Here is a 19,558-nt window from a genome sequence, read left to right on the forward strand (position 1 = left end):
TAAACCTATATGGTTTAGGAGATATTTGCCCGAAAATGGGCACCGCTGTCTACGGCGCATGCGCCGTAGACAGCGGCACGCAGGCGCACTAAATGCGGCAAATCCAAGAATGGATTTGCCAAATTTGTCGACTCCCGTGTGCATGCGCGGGAGTGACGTCATCGCGGCTTCGCCGTATGACAGCAACGGAGCTGCGAGGCGCGACTCCCGTGCGCATGCGCGGGAGTGACGTCATCGCGGTTGCGCCGCTGTCATTGGTCGGAGCTGCGAGACGCCACCAGCAAGATGGACGCGGCGGACTACAGGGATCAGCGGCGACTTCGCTGGCTCCTGTGTCAGGTAAGTGACACATAATGAGCTACTATGCGATGCATAGTAGTCCATTATGCTTTACCTTTGCAGGGAAAAAAAGAGGAAGTAAACCCATCAGGGTTTACTTCCTCTTTAATGCACAGGTTGTCTAGTCCAGTGTTTCTCAACCTTTTTTCATTTGCAGCACCCTTTAAAAGTATCCAAAATTCCAAGGCACTCTAATCTAAAATGTTAAAAATATAAATGTGACTGATTAATGGAAAACCTTAGCCTACGACGATGCACACAACCACCTTGACAAAATCAGAGTCTCCCCATCTCATCAGAGATCCCCCTATAAATAAGAGCCCCCCAATTACACAGTTCCTCATCACTGAGCCCCCCCCCCCCCAAACACAGCCCTGCATGACTGAGCCCCTCAAAAAAACATACAATCTCACAGTCCCCCATCACAGAGCTCACAAATCAATCAGTTCCCCATCACAGAGCCCTCCAATCAAACAGCCCCCAATCACAGAGCCAACCAATCACACAGCCCCCACCCCCATCACACCATCACAGAGCCAACCAATCACACAGCCCCCCCCCCCCAATCACAGAACCCACCAATAACTCAGTCCCCTAAACACAGAACCCTGGAATAATAGTCCCCCTATCCCAAAGCCCTCCAATCAAACAGCCTCCCCCCCCCATCACAGAGCCCACCGATTACTCAAACCCCACCCATCAGACACAGAAACCACTAATCACACAGTCCCCACCACAGAGCCCACCAATCACTCAGTCCTCCCATCACAGAGCCCACCAATCACTCAGTCCTCCCATCACAGAGCCCACCAATCACTCAGTCCTCCCATCACAGAGCCCACCAATCACTCAGTCCTCCCATCACAGAGCCCACCAATCACTCAGTCCTCCCATCACAGAGCCCACCAATCACTCAGTCCTCCCATCACAGAGCCCACCAATCACTCAGTCCTCCCATCACAGAGCCCAACAATCACTCAGTCCTTCCATCACAGAGCCCACCAATCACTCAGTGCCCGCATCACAGAGCCCACCAATCACTCAATGCCCGCATCACAGAGCCCACCAATCACTCAGTGCCTGCATCACAGAACCCACCAATCACTCATTCTCCCCCATCACATAGCCCATCAATCACACAGCCCCCCCCCCCCCCCCCCCAATCACAGAGCCCACCGATCATACAGTTCCCCCATCATAGCGCCAACCAATCACTCGGTCTCCCCATCACAGAGCCCACCAATTACTCAACACCCACACCACAGACACAGAACCTACCAATCACACAGTTCCCATCACAGAACCCACCATTCACTAATTCCCCCATCACCCAGCCCATCACACAGCCCCCCAGTCACTCAGTTCCCCCATTACAGAGCCCACCAGTCACTCAGTCCCTTTGTCATATTAGAACCCTATCTGTTGGCTCCAGCAGCACACTAGGGAGCTGGAGATGGGGGACTGTAAGAGATGGACTTCTGACCTTTGCAGAATGCTGGGGCAGGCCTGCATACTGCCTGCCCTTGATCAGAGTCACATGGTGCCATGGTCTGGGTGTACCACCTGCCAACACCATAACAACGAATTACGCCATGCATTGTGGCAATACAGCTCCAGCTGAAAAACACTGGATTAGTCCAAAAAGGCCAAGGGTAGATTTGGATGCACGTCTAAAGCTCCCTTTACTCTGAAGCCTGATCCATATTCTGACTGTGATTCAGAGGCTACTGACAGGCAGTGGGGAAGCAATGTGACGCCTCCTTTACTGGCTGTTTTAACCCAATTTTTACCAACAAATGTGCATGTAACCTCCTCCCATGTGACACTGCTGGGGTCTAGTAGGCAGTCACTGCCACGTAACAGAGGGAGTGACATCACCGCTCACCTAAGGCCTCTTACACAGGCAGTGGCGAAGTAGGGGGAGTTGTTAAAAGCAGGCAATTGATCTGCATTTTTACTATTGCCTGACCACCATGGCAGCCAAAGGGGGACATATACATGGCGCAACAAATTTATATTGCCACCACCTGTCAGACTCCCCCACTGAGTCTGTGGGACCCCGCCGCAACCGCAAGCCAAACGCTTGATTCATGGTTGCAGCATGGCATTTCAATACAATATCCCCCTTTGGATTGAAAAAGAACATGCGAAAAACCCCACACACATTCAGAAGGTCACTGCCAGGAAGCTGCTGCTCAACCTGCCTTTGAAAGGCAACCAACCATGGATCACTTTTTAGAGGGCGATAGATACTGCTGCCCATGTGAAAGGGGCCTTAATGTCTCACGCTGGGATTTTTGTTCTCGGGTGCCACATAGAAAGGATTGATGGGGAAATGCAGGGAATGTGAATATCAGTGGGACTGGGGTGCTTTGCTTTACACGGTCACTTTTGTCCTGAATGGTCAGTGTGCCACTACTTATACTGGCATGGGACGGGGTCCCTGGAGGCCCACTCCTTATGACGTCACAGCCCATCATGCCCCAAGCAGTGAGGTCATAAGGGACGGGGCCTCCAGATGACATCACCGGTGACCCCGCCCTATGCCAATTCAAGTAGGCCCACCGCTCACCCAGCATTAGAGTGGGAGAGAGCGTTGAGTCAACATCGGAAGAGAAACAGAGGCAAGAGAGAGAGAAAGAGAAAAGAGAGAAAGCGAACCGGCAGAGGCAGAAGACCTCAACGGAGGAGGCGGAAGAGCCGGAGAGAGGAGAAGAAGTCGGAAGAGACGCCGGAGCTGCCTTAATAAATTACTGTAAAAACATGTGCAAGGTATTTCATTTTTGACACTTTTTTTGGATGAATGGGTAGGGGTACAATGTACCCAAAACTCATTCACATAGGGTGTTAAAGGGGGCTTCCAGATTCCGATAAGCTCCCCGCCCACAGACCCCGGCCAGGGTTCTCGGGAAGAGGCCCTTGTCCTCATCAACATGGGGGCATCTCCCCCATGTTGAGGGCATGCGGCCTGGTACAGTTTGGGGGGGTCGCTTGCTCGCCCCCCCTTTCCTGACCTGCCGGGCTGTGTGCTCGGATAAGGGTCTGGTATTGATTTTGGGGGGCCCCTCCATACCAGACCTGAGGGCCTGATATGCTCTTGGGTGAGGAACCCATGCCGTTTTTGTTTAAAATTTGGAGTGGAGTTTCCCTTCAAGATCATCAGAGCATAAGTTAGGATGATGATCCGACTTCAGTGATATTCAATGGGCTGAAGTAGGATCAAAGTTGGACCAAAGTAGTGCAGGGAGCATTTTCAAAGTCGGACCAGTTAAGGTGGTTCCCATAGGGAAACATTGATTTTCACACGTCATGCGACATGAGCTCCCAATGTCGGAGAGTTTGTCGTACCAGTGTGAACCCCACCTTAGAATGCATTACAAATCAATGAATCATCTGTGTGTAGTCCAGTAACAAAGACAGACATTAACTACAAATTCACATGAACGCAGTAGCTGGGAATCCCCTGCAGCAGTAAAAGCCTGTGTACATTCTACATTTTCTTTATATAAAATCTATAACAAAATAAATATCTGGGTGCTCTTCTAGCCAGGGCCATCTTTAATTCTGATTGGACCCTGGGCAAAAATGTTCTTGGACCCCCCCCCCCCCAAGTAATTTCACTCTCCACCTGCTCTGAGGCATACAATAAATAGCAGCTAGACTTAAAATTAGTTTACTGTATCAGATCAGACAGCAATTGCGATTGGTTGCCAGCAGTTAAAGCATATCATTTATGCTTACTGACTGGTTGCTAGAGGTTACAGGACACATTGCGGCTCACTGATTAGTTGCTAGAGGTTGCCGCACATCTCCTCACTGCAGGGGAGCATGATATACATATGAATGCCGTCTTTATTTACATATCAATGCTGCCAGCCACAGTTATTTACATATGAATTCCGGTTATTTACATGTAAACACAGGGTCTGCAGGTGAGTCATCTGTACACAACAATAGGGCAGAGCTGGGCAGCATTAGTAGAAGCACTTCACACTGAGATATCGGGATACAGCACAGGACTAAAACCTCAAGGGATGAGGGAATTTAAACTGGGATAGTTGGCAAGTATGAGGCAGCAGCTTTAGGCCCCACAACAATGACAGGGCCCAGGGCAGCTGCCCCTTTTGCCCTGCCTTAAAGACGGCCCTGCTTCTAGCCTACAGGTAAAACATGAGGGTCTGCTGTCCAGGCACAATTGGATTGTAGGAGGATAGGGGGCGCTCCACAGAACTTTTTCTGCAGGCTTTTCTAGAGAAAAAAATAAATAAATAAAAATATAGGGAACCGTTTGGGAAAGCCAACCTAGCTGCCCAACTCTGACCAACCATAATGGACGGCTTACAATGCATGAATGCAAACATTCCTGGATCTTACTGCACATGGGCAGATTGGGGGGCAAACATTTTGCTGTGGCTGGAGACAACATTGTCCCAATATATTTCTGCAACCCCAAACATTCCTGATGGTGGAATAATGTGATTTCATTCGCATCAAAAATGACTGCCAAAATTGTGTGTGAATTCCAGCTGATTATCCCATTCCAGAGGGGATTTCCTGTAGTTTTAGCAACAATAAAACACTTTGTCTAAGAGACTACACAAGGAGTGTTCTGGTACTGCCAACCGCAGACAGAAAACATGTATCCGCTATCTGGAGCTACTGTGGAGTCACCACACTTCCAACGCCTGCTACTTACATACATAGTACATTACTTGTCCCCATTAGAGATATTTGCCTTTATTTCTTGTGTAGTCACAAGGACAGGAAGTAAAGCTACATGTATGTAAACACCAACAATGAACTTCCAATTCATACCCTTTTATGCTGGCGTAATGCATGTAAGCAGCAGCACAGCAGATGGACCACCACATACAATATATTGCCAAAAGTATTGGGACTCTTGCCTTTACACGCACATGAAATGGCATCCCAGTCTTAGTCCGTAGGGATCAATATTGAGTTGGCCCACTCTTTGCAGCTATAACAGCTTCAGCTCTTCTGGGAAGGCTGACCACAAGGTTTAGGAGTGTGTCTATGGGAATGTTTGACCATTCTTCCAAAAACGCATTTATGAGGTCAGCCACTGATGTTGGAAGAGAAGGCCTGGCTCGCAGTCTCCACTCTAATTCATCTGAAAGGTGTTCTATCGGGTGCAGGCCAGCCAAGTTCTTCCACCCTAAACTCACTCATCCATGTCTTTATGGACCTTGCTTTGTGTACTGGTGCGCAGTCATGTTGGAGCAGGAAGGGGCCATCCCCAAACTGTTCCCACAAAGTTGGGATCATGAAATTGTCCAAAATGTCTTAGTATGCTGATGCCTTAAGAGTTCTCTTCACTGGAACTAAGGGGCCAAGCCCAACCTCTGAAAAACAACCCCACACCATAATCCCCCCTCCACCAAATGATTGGACCAGTGCACAAAGCAAGGTCCATAAAGACATGGATGAGCAAGTTTGGAGACAGTGCATATTATTATCACTGTATTAGTGTCACTGGTTATTTCAGTAAGTCAGTTCACCCAAGCGTCAAACTGCCATCACACTATCGCAGATCGCAGTCAGTAGTATATATAAAAAAAAAATTCCAGTATATGGCTGGGTTCACACTGGAGCGATGCGGGAACGCCGCGAATCCGCAGCGTTTTCCCGCATCGCATGCCTCCCGCCGCCAGTTCACACTGCCCTATGCGGACTGCTGGGAGTGTCAGTGAAACCTTAATGACACCCCCAGATCAGTTCGCATATCGCAGTGCGATCTGCAAACTCGGACAGGAATCGGATCGCATGGTGTGAACACCCATGCGATCCGATTTTGCTGCGGACCAAAAAAAGGGTCCCGTGCGAGTTTGCGGCGGGTGCGATGCGAATTCAGCCATACTATCTGTATGGTTGAACTTGCATCGCACAGAGATCAGATGTGATTTGCACTGCAGTGCGGTGCGAATCACATCCGGTTCTCGCTGCCGCAGCGGTGTGAACCCAGCCTTAATCCCAAAGTTTCTAGACACTATCAAGCAAACCAATCAAGATACACTTATTGGGATTTTTTTTTAACCAAAGACATGTAGCACAATGCATTTTGGCCAAAATTTATGACAAAATTATATTTTTAAAAATATTTTTTATTGGATATGCTTAATAGCAGAAAGTAAAAAATATTGTCTTTTTTTCCAAATGTTTGGTTATTTTACATTTGAATCGCAACAAATAAAAAACCCAGTGGTGATCAAATACCACCAAAATAAAACTCTATTTGTGTAAAAAAAAGGATATCAATTTTGTTTGGGTACAGAGTTGCATGTCTGCGCCATTACCAGTTAAAGTAGCGCAGTGCCGAATAGCAAAAAATTGCTTGGTCATTAAGGAGGGGGGGAAACAGGCAGTAGGACCATAGTTGTAGCCTCAACCATTATCCCGGTATAACCACTTCAACATTAGGCAGTTTATAAACTGCCTAAGGACAGGAAGTGGTTAAGAAGTTTACAATCTATGGCTCCTATCTCACATACACATACTAGGGCTAATTTAGACAGGATCCAATTAATCTACCTGCATGTCTTTGGAGTGTGGGAGGAAACCACACTCCTAGAAAGCACAAGGAGGACATGCAAACTCCATGCAGGTAGTATCCTGACCAGGATGGCTATCCTAGCTGCAGAACGCAGAAGTACTAACTACTGAAGCTCGATTCACATCTTTGCATGTTGCTTTTAAGAGTTTCTGCAGAGCTTGCTGCATTTTTTGGACACTAATTTTTACCACGAATTTCCTGCGATTTCCCTTTTTTTTTTACACTGTATATAACTGTTTGCCAAGGAGGGGTCGGGAAGCCGGCCAACACATCCTTAACAACCGATGAGTCATTAGCTGTCAGTACGCAGCGGTCGTCTTCCCGCCCCCCTCCTTAGCAACCAGTTTTATACATTGAAAGTACAGCTAAAAATCGCGGTACTTGCGTTTTGTTAGCAGGTCCATTGAACACCATTACATTAAAAAAGGCTGCATTTTGTAGGAAAAGGTACTCAACCCTTTCCAAAAATGCATTGATGTGAACGTGTTCCATAGGAATTCATGTTAAAAAAATTCCCTGCATAATGCATCAAAAAACGCATTAGTGTGAATCGAGCCTAACACACTGTGCAGTTACTTGCAGGGTCTTTAACCACTTCAGCCCCAGAAGGTTTTACCCCCTTCCTGACTAGGGATCAGCTCAGGCATGGTCCACGTGCAGAGCCCGCCAGAAAGCTAATCACAGGCAGTGAGACATTGCCCGATCTCTGCAGCCGCACATCGGGGCAATGTCTCACTGCCTGTGATTAGCGCAGACTTCCTGGTGGGCTCTGCACATGGACCATGCGAACATGCCTGAGCTCATTCTTATTCCTGACCAAGCCATTTTTTTATGATACGGTATTGCGTAACTTGTAACTGACAATTGCGTGGACATGTGACACTGTACCCAAATAATATTGATTTTCTTTTTCCCCCCACAAATAGAGCTATCTTTTGGTGGTATTTAATCACCTCTCTGTTTTTTAATTCTTTGCTCTATAAAAAACAAAAAAAAATAAACAAAAAGCTATACTTTCTGCTATAAAGCATATCCCATAATAAATAAATAAATAAATATATGTGTATATATATATATATATATATATATATATATATATATATATATATATATATAAATAAATACATTTTAAAAAAAATCTAATTTATTCACCAATTTAGGCAAATTTTAGGCCAAAAAAATAAAATCCCCAAAAAGCGTATATTGATTGGTTTTCACAAAATTATAGCTTCTACAAACTATGGGATATATTTATGGACTTTTTCTATTTTTATTGTTTTTACTACTAATGGCGGTGATCAATGATTTTTAGCAGGACTTCCACATTGCGGCGGGCAAATCTGACCGATACAGTGATCAGTGCTAAAAAAAACAAAAGGTCGCTGTACTAATGACACTGGCAGGGAAGGGGTTAACATCAGGGGCGATCAAAGGGTTAAGTGTGCTCCTAGGGAGTGATTTCTAACTGTGTGAGGGATGGACTGACTAGACGAAGAGAGACATCTGTGTTCCTGATTAGCAGAAACACAAAATCTCTCTCTTCTTCTCTGACTAAACACTGGACTGCCTTGTTTACCTAGGAATAGGGATGATCTCAGGCGTGTTTGCATGGTCCACGTGCAGAGCCCGCCAGGAAGTCGGCGGCTAATCACAGGCAGTGACCTTGCCCCAATCTGCGGCTGCAGAGATCGGGCAATGTCTCACTGCCTGTGATTAGCGCAGCGCTGCGCCGAATTCCTGGTGGGCTCTGCACGTGGACCATGCAAAAACGCCTGAGATCATCCTTACCTAGGAAAAACTACTCCTGGCAAGTCAATTTGTGAGGAGCAACCCTGCCTAAACTCCAAGGTGCTACAGATATTTTTTTATTTATTTTATTTTTTGTTATGCACGACTGTTTTTTGAATTTATGCTTTTATTGTGATATCACACATGAGAGTTGCTGCTTATTCTCATATGATCTTTTCCCTCATCTATTTAATTTTTTATAAGCGCAGTTCTTTCCCCCTACAAACTATTTTTTTAGGACCTGAACAGGCACGGAAGTAGGACGTAAATGGATGTAATTCCGTTTATATCCACCTGCCCATAGACCTGCGCACAGCTTCTGATCAGGTCTGTCTCCTCTGTGTTTTTGGGTGGTCACCCTATCACTTGGGCTTTCTATTGAGACTGCAAGAGGCTGTTTAAACACACATTACACAGTCATGGCCCACTGTTGTCACCACCAGGAAGCCCACCCCGAAAAAGGCCATGTAACTATTGCTGAAGAGCATATAGACAGGAAGACGCTGCAGGAGATCAGGAGTGCTGAGATGAAACATAGGCTAAGAAAGATGGTATAGAACACTGGATAAAGTACACAAATATCAAATAGGGAAATCACCATACTGTTGGTGAGGATGTAAAGTAGTAGGAACCATGGCCCATATATGGCGAGAGTGCCCAAAAATAAAGAAATACTGGAGGGAGACGCTGCAACAAATAAAAGAGCTCAAACAGAGAAATACCAGAAGATCCATGGGTAGGTCTATTCCACGGTACAAAAAGTCCAACAAAGCAATATAAAAAGTGATACCGCAGGTGGGATTGAGTAAGTATAAAAATGCCAGAGAACAATTTTAATGCTTTTGTATTTAATATATGGACAATTAATAAAGATATTATAATAGTGCTTTATGAAACAAAATGTTTTCAATTAGGCTGCTTTCACACTGGGGCGGTATTCAGGCGTTACAGCGCTAAAAATAGCGCCTGTGTAACGCCTGAAAAAAACCGGCCCCTTTAACTCCAGTGTGAAAGCCGGAGGGCTTTCACACTGGAGCGATGCGCTGGCAGGACGGTGAAAAAAGTCCTGCTAGCCGCATCTGTGCAGCGGTGAAGGAGCGGTGTATTCACCGCTCCTATACCGCTCGTACCCATTGAAATCAATGGGACACCGCGGCAATACCGCCGGCAAAGCGCCGCTGCAGCGGCGCTTTGCGGGCGGGTTTAACCCCTTTTCGGCCGCTAGCGGGGGTTAAAACCACCCCGCTAGCGCCCGCACACCGCCGCTAAAACAACGGTAAAGCACCGCTAAAAATAGCGGCGCTTTACCGCCGACGCTGCTCCCGCCCCAGTGTGAAAGCAGCCTTAGAGTTTACACTGGGGCACCATTTTGACAGGTACACAGACTGTCATAATTTTCCTTATGGCTAGATGATGCGAGTTTGTCGTTCACCTGCATAAACTTTTTGGGCTGTTGACGTGTGGGATTTCACATATATGGGATGATACCATATAGATGTATGACGCTCATTTACTAATTCGGTAAAACCCGGGTACCATTGCACACTGGAATTTTGGGGGTTCTCCCTCACTTGAAGGAAGATTTAAGTTTTGGCTTTGTTGGCCAAAAACTGTTTTGAATATGGAAATGGTTCTTGGGCTATGAGAATGGACTACTTGGTATAAATGAGGTGTGGATCCTGAAATCTGCCCTACATGCCACATAGGATATTGTAGTATATAAATGAAAGTGCCTTTCAGTCACAAGCCTTTTGAGCACATAATTCATTAACTTGAAATCGATTTTTTTGAATTGTATAATAAAGATGATTTTGAGATATATATATATATATATATATATATATATATAAAATTTCTGCATGGCACATCAAAGTCCTATATTGTTCCTCACCATGCGTATTTTGGGGGTGAGGGCTTTTGTATGTACAATTTACATGTTCTTTATCAGCAGAATCCAGTAACAAGAAAGGGACATCCTTATAAAGTTGGCCATTAACAGCCCCCCCCCCCCCCCAATATCACACTAAGCCCCTGTACACACGGTCGGAGATTTCGACAACCAAATCCGTCGGATCTTGTCCGAAACTGTTGCATACACACGGTTGGACTAAGTTGTCGAAAAATCTGATCATTCAGAACATGATGACGTAATTTTATTACAATGGGACTACATTCAGGTTAGTAGCCAATAGCTTTGATGTAGGAATTTGATCTGAGCATGCGTAGCACTTGGTCCGATCAAAATTCTCTACACATGATCGGAGTATGTCCGATCGAACCAGTTGGTCGGGAAATATTTCCAACATGTTGGAAAATTGGGTCCGACGGATATTCAGACGGAATCAGTCCGATGCATACCACACACAGTCTGATTATCCGACGACACGGTCCGATAGGACACATTCCGACGGATTCTCCGACCGTGTGTACAAGGGCTCAGAGATGTTATACCTTGTTAGAATAGTTCCTCTGACTTTACCCATCCTTTTAGATTAATGGTCTCCAAACTATGGCCTGGGGGCTGCATCTGGCTTTTTGTTTTCCTTTATTCAGCCCCTGAGGCATTATTCCTACCACTGACACCATCAACGGGGCATAATTGCTTCCATTGGCACCAACGATCGGGCACTATTCCTCCCTCTAACAACAACAATGGGGCCCTATTTCTCCCCCCCCCCAAATACCAAAGATGGGACATTATTCCCATGGGCCACAGTCCAGCCCCCCTTGAGACTGGATTCACACCTAGGCAGTTTTAGTGCTTTTTGCAAATTTGCACTAAAGTCCGTTTAACATTGTTTCCTATGGAACACGGTCTGAACTAGCCCTTTGTTTAGAATATTTGGCGACTTCTGTTTTAGATTATAAAAATCAAGCTGCTGATGTTGACCTCTCTATCTCAAAGTGCTGGTTGCCTGGCTGGTATATTGATCCAGTGGCTTCAATGTTGTCTAATTTACTGACCCAAAACAAGTATAAGGCTGGGTTCTAGGCTTGTCTTTAAACCTAAACACATATTAATTACACTTATTGTCTTACCTGCATTAAATTAGCCACAGAACCTGTGTAATTAATACGTGTTCATGTTTAAAGGGATGAGGTGGCAACACTACTGGGTTCACATATCTGATGTGCAGTTTGCAGTCCTGTGAGTTTCTGTTCATCAGTCCAGGTGCAAATTTTTCCCTGAATTCCCACCTGAACCAAACCCAAAAACGCACAGGACCATTTTCAAAACTGCACTGCAGCCCCCCTGGACATGGTTGAACCAGCTCCATTGAAAGCTGGTCACACTCACATGCTATGCGAATTGGATGTGGTTAAAAACACATCCAATACACATATATGTGACACAAGCCTAAGGGATAAAACAATAAGGGATGAGGTCAGTTTTGTTCAGATCCTAGCCTGAACCCATCTGAACTATCCCACCAGGAAAGCGCCATTTAACCACTTTCAGACCGGACCATTTTGCTGGTAAATGACCAGAGGTCTTTTTACACTTTGGCACTGCGCTGCTTTAACTGGTAATTGCGCGGTCATGCAATGTTGTACCCAAACAAAATTTGCGTCCTTTTCTTCCCACAAATAGAGCTTTCTTTTGATGGTATTTGATTGCCTCTGCGATTTTTATTTTTTGCGATATAAACGTAAAAAGACCGCAAATTTTGAAAAAAAATGATATTTTCTACTTTTTGTTATTAGAAAAATCCAATAAACTCAATTTTAGTCATACATTTAGGCCAAAATGTATTCAGCCACATGTCTTTGGTAAAAAAAAAGTCAATAATTGTATATTTATTGGTTTGCGCAAAAGTTGTCACATCTACAAACTAAGGTACGTTTTCTGGAATTTACGCAGCTTTTAGTTTACGACTGCCTATCTCATTTCTTGAGGTGCTAAAATGACAGGGCAGTACAAAACCCCCCCAAATGACCCCATTTTGGAAAGTAGACCCCCTAAGGAAATTGATAAGAGGCATGTTGAGCCCATTGAATATTTTATTTTTTTGCCTCAAGCGATTGAATAATGACAAAAAAAAAATTTTTTTTTTTTTTTTACACAAAGTTGTCACTAAATGATATATTGCTCACACATGCTATGGGCGTATGTGAAATGACACCCCAAAATAAATTCTGCTGCTTCTCCTGAGTACGGGGATACCACATATGTGGGACTTTTTGGGAGCCTAGCCGCGTACAGGGCCCCGAAAACCAAGCACCGCCTTCAGGCTTTCTAAGGGCGTAAATTTTTGATTTCACGCCTCACTACCTATTACAGTTTTGAAGGCCATAAAATGCCAAGATGGCACAAAACCCCCACAAATGACCCCATTTTAGAAAGTAGACACCCCAAGCTATTTGCTGAGAGGCATGTTGAGTCCATGGAATATTTTATATTTTGCCACAAGTTGCGGGAAAATTACAAACTTTTTTTTTTTTTTTTTTTTTTTCACAAAGTTGTCACTAAATGATATATTGCTCATGCATGCCATGGGCATATGTGAAATGACACCCCAAAATAAATTCTGCTGCTTCTCCTGAGTACGGGGATACCACATATGTGGGACTTTTTGGGAGCCTAGCCGCGTACGGGGCCCCGAAAACCAAGCACCGCCTTCAGGCTTTCTAAGGGCGTAATTTTTTGAGTTCACTTCTCACTACCTATTACAGTTTTGAAGGCCATAAAATGCCAAGATGGCACAAAACCCCCACAAATGACCCCATTTTAGAAAGTAGACACCCCAAGCTATTTGCTGAGAGGCATGTTGAGTCCATGGAATATTTTATATTTTGCCACAAGTTGCGGGAAAATTACAAACTTTTTTTTTTTTTCACAAAGTTGTCACTAAATGATATATTGCTCACGCATGCCATGGGCATATGTGAAATGACACCCCAAAATAAATTCTTCTGCTTCTCCTGAGTACGGGGATACCACATATGTGGGACTTTTTGGGAGCCTAGCCGCGTACGGGGCCCCAAAAACCAAGCACCGCCTTCAGGCTTTCTAAGGGCGTTACAGTTTTGAAGGCCATAAAATGCCAAGATGGCACAAACCCCCCCCCCCAAATGACCCCATTTTAGAAAGTAGACACCCCTAAATTTAGGGGTACACTAGTGAGACTAGGTAATAAATGGCGGGTGCCCTGAAACTATAAAAAAATAACTAACCAACCAGCGTCACCTGTAACAGTTATATGGTGATCACTGGTGAAAGGGTTAACTAGGGGGCAATCAGGGGGCTTTATGCGGTAGTATATGGGGGTCCCTGGCGCTATAAAAAGCTGCGGCGAACCTAAATACCTACCTGCCTAACTAGCGTCACCTGTGACACTAATACAGCGATCAGAAAAACGATCGCTTATTAGGCTGGGTTCACACTGGAGCGATGCGGGAACGCCACGAATGCGCGGCGGGTTCCCGCATCGCATGCCTCCCGGCGGCAGTTCACACTGCCCTATGCGAACTGCTGGGAGTGTCAGTGAAATGTTAATGACACCCCCAGATCAGTTCGCATATCGCAGTGCGATCTGCAAACTTGGATCGCATGGTGTGAACACCCATGCGATCCGATTCTGCTGCGGACCAAAAAAAGGGTCCCGTGCGAGTTTGCGGCGGGTGCGGCGGGTGCGACACGAATTCAGCCATACTATCTGTATAGCTGAACTCGAATCGCACAGAGATCGGATGTGATTTGCACTGCAGTGCGGTGCGAATCACATCCGTTCTCATAAACCGCTGCAATGTGAACCCAGCCTTAGTGACACTGGCGACGGGGGGTGATCACGGGGTTAAACCTTTATTGGGGGGGTTAGGGGGGTACCTTAGAACTAAAGGGGGCTAACCCTAACTGCCCTAACAGTTATTAGTCACAAATGACACCTGCCGGGTGATCAGGGGGTTAAACCTTTATTAGGTAATAAATGGCGGGTGCCCTGAAACTATAAAAAAATAACTAACCAACCAGCGTCACCTGTAACAGTTATATGGTGATCACTGGTGAAAGGGTTAACTAGGGGGCAATCAGGGGGCTTTATGCGGTAGTATATGGGGGTCCCTAGCGCTATAAAAAGCTGCGGCGAACCTAAATACCTACCTGCCTAACTAGCGTCACCTGTGACACTAATACGGCGATCAGAAAAATGATCGCTTATTAGGCTGGGTTCACACTGGAGCGATGCGGAAACGCCGCGAATCCGCGGCGGGTTCCCGCATCGCATGCCTCCCGGCGGCAGTTCACACTGCCCTATGCGAACTGCTGGGAGTGTCAGTGAAATGTTACTGACACCCCCAGATCAGTTCGCATATCGCAGTGCGATCTGCAAACTCGGATCGCATGGTGTGAACACCCATGCGATCCGATTCTGCTGCGGGCCAAAAAAAGGGTCCCGTGCGAATTTGCGGCGGGTGCGGCGGGTGTGGCGGGTGCGGCGGGTGCGGCGAATGGCTGAACTCGAATCGCACAGAGATCGGATGTGATTTGCACTGCAGTGCGGTGCGAATCACATTCGTTCTCATAAACCGCTGCAATGTGAACCCAGCCTTAGTGACACTGGCGACGGGGGGTGATCACGGGGTTAAACCTTTATTGGGGGGGTTAGGGGGGTACATTAGAACTAAAGGGGGCTAACCCTAACTGCCCTAACAGTTATTACAGTCACAAATGACACCAATGCAAAAAAAAAAAAAAAAAAAATGACATTGGTGTCACTGTGACTGGGGGGGCAGGGGTAATTGGGGGGGTGATCGGGGGGTAAAGGGGGGGTGTGAGTGTGCCTGGCATGTTCTACTGTGTGTGGGATGTGTTGGTGCAACTCACTGATCCGCTCTCCTCCGTGTCGGAACGAAAAATACCGACACGGAGGAGAGAATACATCACTTCCTCTCCTGTGTTTACATTACAGGAGAGGAAGTGATGTCACCGGGGATTTCCATTCGTCGGGAGCGATCGCGAGGGGGTGGCCATGAATGAATGGCCGTCCCCTCGTCCGGGATCGCTCCCGAACGAAAACCGACCGCCGCAGGCACCGGGCGGGGGCCCGATCGGGCCCCCGACCCGCGGGAGGCAAATCACGTACATGTACGTGCTTATGCCTGCCCGTGCCATTCTGCCGACGTACATCGGCGTGAGGCGGTCGGCAAGTGGTTAACATAGCCAGTTATAAGTGGGTGAGGCATTCCTCACCCTGCAGCGCATGTATAGCTGCAGGACGGGAAATGCCTTGGCTGCTTATGATAATCTTTGTGCAGCAACAACTTTTTCTTGAGATTGCTCAGGTGGGTTTTTCCTAGGATCGGAACACCGAGTTTATCGCTAATAAAAATTTAGATTTTTTTTTTTCCCCCATGTTTTTCTTGTGGGACGGAAGTATAAAAACCAGGTGAGCAGCATTTTCAGAAGGACAAAAGCAATTAACATCTCCATATTTCTCTAATAACAGGTGTCCTTTAAGTATCCCACAGCAGGTTGTTTAGCTCACCAGCATTAATGGGTGGACACACCCAATAGCATTTGCTTCCATCCCATGTAGCAGAATCTAGTGCAGACAAGTGTCTTGATCTCATCTAGTAATCATTCCATTATGCTGCTAATGGTATTGCTGAAAATCACCCCAATAAATACACTAAACAGAGGCAGTATAGGAATTATTTACTTTAAGCCACTTCATCAAACTTTCAATTACACAGTAAATCTGATTCACTTCTCAATACCACTTGCAGCCAACGTCCATTCCGGCAGCAACCAATACACTGATTTAAATGCAATGCTAACACCCAGCTCCTAATTCAAGGGGTAATTAGCTGCCTAATTGTGTCTACAGATAAGAAGCATTGATATGATAAACAGGTCAGTGTTCCCCATTGTCCACATTAATGAGCCCGCATAATTAAATCAGTTCTCCCTCCAGGGGAAGCCCAGGGGATGGGGGTGGGGGGCAGTTTTCTTAATTGTATCTAATTTGGGTGTGTGACTAGTTTACATTCCAGCACCCTGGAAACTAAAATAGTTTGTGTAAAGGACTTTGGCTACATATCATACTCACCTGTTTCTTCCCTGGTCAATGATGGACAGAATCACCATAGGGTTCCTGTGCAAGATCTGTTTTTGGTCCTGCATACCTCTTTGGGCCATGTAAACACACGTGAAGTAAGCCATGTCTAGGTCTGTTTGACAATGGGAGGGCTCCCATCTAATCCACATTCAGTACTAATGGACCCTGAGGGCTCCTGCGCAAGGCCTGTTTTTGGGCCCTCCATACCACTTTGGTACAAGTAAAACCACCAGTTTACTGTGTATCAAATGATAGCTAGATACTGTAGAAGCGAGACATGTCAAGGTCTGCGGGACATTAAGAGGGCTCCTCCACCTATCTAATCCACATGTAGTATAAATTAAACCCAGGTCCCAAAAGGCTCTTGTGCAAGGCCAATTTTTAGACCCTCCATACCACGTAAAAACACCAATTAACTGCGTACCAAATGACAGCTAGAAGTAGGCTATGTCCAGGTCTGTGTGACAACTCCTAGCACCCATCTAATCCACAATATTAATGGACCCCCATTTCCCAAAGGGCTCTTGTGCAAGACCTAATTTTGGGCCCTCTGTGCCACTACAGGTCAAGTAAAAATACAAATTCACTGTTTATCAGATTATATCTTGATACTGTAGACGTGAACTGTCTCCCAGACTGCAACAACGGGAGGGCTCCCATTAACCATCTAACCCACTAATGGACCACTGAGTCCCAAAGAGCTCCTGTGCAAGACATATTTTTGGGCCCTCCGTATCACTACAGACCAAGTAAAAAAAACAAAAACAATTTGCTTTGTACCAAATGTCAACTAGATACTGCAGAAGCCATGTCCGGTCTCTGTGACAAGGGGAGGCTCCCATTTTCATTTTTCCAGAAACGCAGTAAGTCCATGTAAAGGATAAGTTCACTATATATATATATATATATATATATATAAATGCACATTTTTTTGCAGGTAAAATAAATGTTTTTCTTTTTGCCGGAGCTTGTAAAGCATTGCATTAGCAGCACAGCAGATCGCTGGCCCCATACAGATCTGTCAGAGTATCGTCTTTATCGGTTACAAGTAAACCGATACATTCTGATAGGAAGACTCAATGAACTACCACAGCGCTCACAGCAAAGGCTGTCGGACCTTGTAGTCTTTCATTCACAGAGGATTGGTCTTTTTTTCAATTGTGGCAGCAGACACAACGTGAGAAGATTCCTGGTCTGCTGTCACAGCAGTGTGGGGTTGGTACATTCATAGCATGTTGGTCGTAACATGTTATGAAAGGTAAACCTATCCTTTAACATTGTTTCCAATGGGTCACGTTCACATCTGTGTGCAGGGCTGGACTGGGACAAAAATGTGGCCCTGGACTTCATCCAGACCAGCCCACTTTAATTCTGAAAGCAAGCACAAAAACAGTATAAACAGTATATAAAACTATACGTAATTGTGCAAAAAAACATAAGTAGCATAACATAAGGAATCCTCACTAACCTCTTTTATTATTTCACTTATTGTCCTCTGTATTTTTCTAATCTTTCTCACATCACTGCATGAAGTTGAGGGCAAGCCACATAGCCATTGCTTTGTCACTGAAACCGGCCCACTGAGCCATCGGCCCACCGGGAAACTCCCTGTATTCTCAATGGCCAGTACATGCCTGTCTGTGTTTTTTACAGGTGCATTTTTTGGAAAAGGTCAGGGACTTTTTTTTTTCCTGCAGCAGATTGCGGTTTTGGTTCCATAGCCATCATTGGAAATGCTTGCATTTTTTATGCTTTTTTTGCTGGGTTCTCCCACAACAGACACCTACAAAAGCACAAAATGCATAAAAAAAACATTAAAAACACGTCAAAAATGCATATAAAAAACAAAGCAAAATCAGCTTCCAGGTTTTTTTGTCAAAACCTAATTGAACAAACTACCATGCACATCTGCACTAGATTTTGCACTCTTCAGTTTTAATAAACAAACTCCCAATGTGTCCAACATAAGATCTCTTGCAAAAGTCTTGGCATCTAAACTCTTCCCACAAGAATCAAAACAATGCAATTTTATTAATGGGAGCAAAAACAAGGCTTGAGATCAATCAATATCTGAATAAGAGCATTACAAAATACAACAGTGGTAGGAAATGCTACACAAATACTTTCTGGGCAATTATGGCCTTAGGACTCGTTTATATCAGATGTAGTCCAATGCATTTTTAAATGCTGTACAAATGCAAATGATTGTACAGTATTTCAATGAGCCTAGGTTACACCACTGTGGTGCTTTCATGCGCATTTAAAAAAAAAAAGTACAACATGCTGCATTTTTTTCACTTAAACGTACCAAGATGCATGTAAGCACACATGAACACACTGCAAAGGCACTCAAGAAAAAAAAAAGTAAAACCAATGCCTAAAAAATGCATTACAAATGCAACGAAAATGCACTGCAAACACACCACAAACACACAATATTAATGCACTTGTGGAGCTGCACACTAAACGCGTGGACTGCAGTGTAAACGAGCACTTGAAGCCAGATCAAAGTTCCACTGTCACAAAAAGTGAGTAGGCAGAAGAGCAATACTTCTTCTGCAATAAAATACACATACCTGCCTGCTCACTGTCTTCTCCGGCAATATAAACTGAACTGCATATGCACAGCTCAGCTTACATCACCGGCGTTTTCCCTGTGTGCCAGGATGACAATTTCCTGCATGCTGACATTATCCTGCGTTGGCCAATGAAGCCAGCCAGAGACTGGCACTCTGGAGAAGGTGCCAGCTTAGGCTAGGAACGGGTACCATTGAAGGAAAGGTATGTATTGCTCCCATTAGTT

General features: G+C 45.3%; 1 long non-coding RNA gene across 1 annotated transcript in view; it reads right to left on the bottom strand.

Annotated features, from left to right (window-relative positions):
• Positions 1-18,533, bottom strand: part of LOC143988816 (uncharacterized) — a 30,399-nt gene extending 11,866 nt beyond the window's left edge. Inside the window, exon 1 of the long non-coding RNA XR_013276919.1 lies at positions 18,224-18,533. This is a non-coding gene — a long non-coding RNA (uncharacterized LOC143988816). The remainder of the gene's footprint in view (positions 1-18,223) is intronic.
• Between the last annotated feature and the right edge of the window lie 1,025 nt (positions 18,534-19,558).

The sequence above is a fragment of the Lithobates pipiens genome, unplaced genomic scaffold (genome assembly GCF_037356315.1).
Source record: "Lithobates pipiens isolate NorthernLeopardFrog02 unplaced genomic scaffold, aLitPip1_a1.2 Scaffold_1, whole genome shotgun sequence".
Lineage (NCBI taxonomy): Eukaryota > Metazoa > Chordata > Amphibia > Anura > Ranidae > Lithobates > Lithobates pipiens.